This window comes from Giraffa tippelskirchi, chromosome Y (assembly GCF_054371585.1).
Source record: "Giraffa tippelskirchi isolate mGirTip1 chromosome Y, T2T-mGirTip1v1.2.pri, whole genome shotgun sequence".
Classification (NCBI taxonomy): Eukaryota; Metazoa; Chordata; class Mammalia; order Artiodactyla; family Giraffidae; genus Giraffa; species Giraffa tippelskirchi.
Window position 1 is genome coordinate 9,064,855 of NC_137290.1, and position 4,080 is coordinate 9,068,934.

Sequence of the window (4,080 nt, forward strand, 5' to 3'; positions counted from 1 at the left end):
ACCCTTATGGCAGAAAGCGAAGAAGAACTAAAGAGCCTCTTGATGAAAGTGAAAGAAGAGAGTGAAAATGTTGGAGAGCTCAGAGAATCAGCTGGTGCTTAGGCCTGCATTTCAGGCCCCAACTTCTTATCCAAGACCCACTGAGTTGCAGGAGAACATGGCAACCTATGTCCTGGAGGAAAGAAAATGTGGAGGAGAATCTGGATCATTTTGCCTACTCTCTGCCACCACCATCTTCTCCACAGTGGGCCACAGAGTGGAGCTAACCTGACAATACACAGTGATCATCCGGAAGACAAAGTTATTCTGCAAGAGTCATGTGATCCTAGAGAAATTCTTGTGACTGTGCTGTTCTCCCATGATTCTGGGTAACGTGTAGAACAAGCTCTTTTGAGGCCTGTTTCCAGATAAACTGTGTTCTCTGCCCCTTTTCTACTCAAACTTGTTCTGTCAGTCTTCCTCCCTGACATTCAAATTGATTATGCAGCTAAGCAAGTCTTCATCTTGGTCACTGACCCTGTCGAACACCATGGGGTGGTTCATTCTGCTTTAGGTCAAGGAGTTTTGGGAATCTGAGAGTGAAAACCTAGATGCAGAAAGAGTATGTCTGGGAAGTCACTATGCTGTGAGGTAGGTTGTCTCCCAGATCTCTGCATTTGCACAGTCTTTGACCCCACAATTCCAGGCCTTCACCAAGGGCTGTCTTAGAGCCCGTGAGATTTTATATACAGATTTAGTGGGATGGGGTGAATGTGTTTCCTGATGCATTCTTATCTCCGCCAGCTAAAAGCTGTCACTGGCCACCTGCCTCTACAAGGACTATGTCCCTGGTGAGTGCAACTAAACTGCTGCTTAAACACATCCAAAAGGCATTCAGGGTGGAGATCAAGTATGAGGAACTCTGTGCTCTGGGAAGAACTGGCAGAACCAGCCTTTAGATGGTGACATACTTTCAGAAAAAAGTTTTATTTCCCTCCCCTCTGATGAAGCCACTTGCTTATCAAAAATTCATCCTGATTTACATTTCTCTGAAAATGAATGTTTACAAGATGTCCTAAGCAGTCTCTGGGCCACACAGATAACTGAAGTTGAAGTAGGGTTGTGACTGCGGACAGAACCTGTGTGCATAACCTGGAAAAATAATAAGCCATTTACATCAGTAGCTCAGTCAATAGCCTCTCTCTAGAGATGCAGAGGGATGAATTAACCTTACGATAGAGCTTCTCTCACAGCAGATATACTAGGGTGTACTTCCCCACCCTGTAACACTGCTGTCTTGTCAGTAGAGAGAGAAGGATAATTTGATTAATACAGCAATCTAATCAGATCTATCAAATTGTACAAGACCAAAGGCCACAAACTGTTTGCCAACTCCTCCTCACCCTTTTGACCTTAGCCTAGAAATTTTAGCTTCCCTTGGGCTCAGCTGGTAAAGAATCTGCCTGTAGTACAGGACACCTGGGTTTGACTCCTAGGTTGGGAAGATCCCCTGGAGAAGGGAAAAGCTACCCACTCCAGTAGTCCAGTGAGGAGAATTCCATGGACTGTACAGTCCAGGAGGTCACAAACAGTTGGACATGACTGAGTGACTCATTTTCTTTTCTCAGCAAGGTTATGAGTTCTCCTCAAAATTCTGTCAAGTTCTCAAGGCCACTATACACCCTGTAGCATTCACCCTGGGCTCCATGCTTACCTAGTGGGTTGATGCCCTTTTACTTGGAGCTAAACTAATCAGGTTGTGCTTATACCCTCCCTCATTCTCTTAAGAATACATGTATGAGGCCAGGTAGCCCCAAGATCTAAGCTTCAATATGTGCAAACAACTGTTACTTGCCTGAGACGTGAGATGTCAGAGAATGTTCAGAGAGTCACCCGTACTATCAGCTGGTATCTGTCCATAGTACTTCGTCTCCTCCAATACTAATAGTCTTTTTACAACCCATTGGTACTCTTATTAACTTTGACTTTTTCAATACAAAGAGTACAATCCAAACTGTTAACTTATGCCAGGTTACCACTGCCTGACAAAATTGGTCTGACTGATAGTCATGCTGGCCTCTAGACACTGGCTAAAGAACCTGGAGTATTCTTTGTTCCTACAGATGTGAACATTTGATGGTCTAAATATGGGAGATGAATGAAGAAGTTATGGAACCCACAGCTAAGAAAATGTTCCTGTGATTCTTTTTCTGCTGAGTTGATGGATCTTGGATAACCTCTGTGGAAGTTCAAGAACTGTCCCTTGTACAAATGAAAACGGTCCCTTTACTGTGAAAACAAACTTGATACTAGGCCTATCCCTAGTGACACCCCAGGACCGTGGTACACTTAAGAGTGTACCACAAATGGCACTTCAAATCTTTGAAAAGGACTGTAAGTGACTGCAGTAGGCTATATATAAACTGCATCTGGGTGAAACAGTGCAAAAAGTTAGACGCACTTGGCCACAGAGCTGGCAATGGCAGAGTTCAGACCTCCTATACCAACTCTTTTGCAACCCATTCTGCTCTCACGGGAGCACATGGACAATGGAGGCATAGGGATGCTTGCATTAACAATGACAAAGATCAAGGAATACACCAGACCCTGGAGATAACAGGTTCCATTCTATCCTTGTCTACCAACCACACTGGTCTTTTTCAGCTGGGGTCAATGATGTATATAGAGTGTCCCTCTGAATGGTCAGGACCATGGGGACTTGGGTAACTGAGTCCTTCTGCCACCCTAAATTCCAGTCAAATTAGAAAACCTGGCTCCTTTGCTCATGTATCTCTGCCCCATAAATGTCTCAGCGGGGAAATCATAGACAGTCCACACTATATCAGAACTCTTAATTTCCTTTCAGTTTTCAGGATCTTATTCCCCGTCTTTGGAGACTGTAAATTAGAAAAGCCATCTTCTCTCTCTCCATATTAGTGGAAGAAGAGTTCAGTTCTTTTTCCCTATGCAAACTTTGAAAAAGCTTCAGCCACAAGTTAACAGCCTAGCCTCAGTCATCCTCGAATAGACTTGCTTTGAGCATCCTGACTCCTCATCCTAGAAAAGCTTGTGAATCGTTTCACTAAAACTGCTGCTTCTATGTAAATCAAATGAGGAAAATGATGCACAACTTATGGAAAGTGAAGAAAACACTTTTGTCAGGTAAAGCAAAGCCGTTTTATTGGACTCACGTACCCCCAGGAATGCAGAGCTGTTTCAATAGGGTTTGCGAAGGTGTACTTTGACTTGACTTGTTCTTTTCAGTTCCTTCATCTTCATTCTAGCCTACATTCTTGTCTCTCTCTGCAGATCTCTGAACACTGAGCTACTGACCCAGTTTTGCTCTCCACAGCCTCCAACTTAGCTTTGAGTTTGCGAAACTGCCAGGGAAGTTGCAGAGGTGGACACTCTTGGGGCTCATAGCAGGCTTCTCAAGACATACCTTACTGGCATGTTGACTGTTTTGAATAAAGCCAGCCTGGGAAATGGTCAATGAGGTAAAATGATTAAAAAGAAAAATAAAAATATTACAGCCCCCTGCCTCCCTCTGCATGTGGGAAATGAATTCATATGATGTTACCATCCCTATGGCACGAGCCTAGAAATGATCCTTGTCCCCAGCCCGGCTTAGCCCCTCTCGGCCGCCGCCCCCGGCTCCCGGCCCCCGGCCCGGCCTAGCTCCTCTCGGCCATGCTTCTGCGCCGAGACGTCGCAGCCGCCTCGCTTCTGGTTAGATAAACAAAGTCCTTGTCCCCAGAGTTAGGGAATTCAAGGGTAAGAAAGCTACATAAACAAACTCTTATAGTTGTCTATGAATGTACTTTTCCAAGCACACGCTTCTTTGTTTGTGAAAACTGCAAATAAATATCTGTCCAAAAATCATACAGAGTCCTCTTTCATCTTGCCTAGGGGTTAGATATTTTTTTTTTTCCCAGTTTCTGGAGAAGACATTAGTTTCTTCTCATGATTGGAGAGCTGTATATTTTATCTTTATTAAAGATAAAATCATATAGATTGAGCATGCTTTGGTCACTTCAGGCATCCCGTTTCCTTGAGACCTCTGTGTGCATGAATTAAATTCGTTGATTTTTCCTGTCTCCA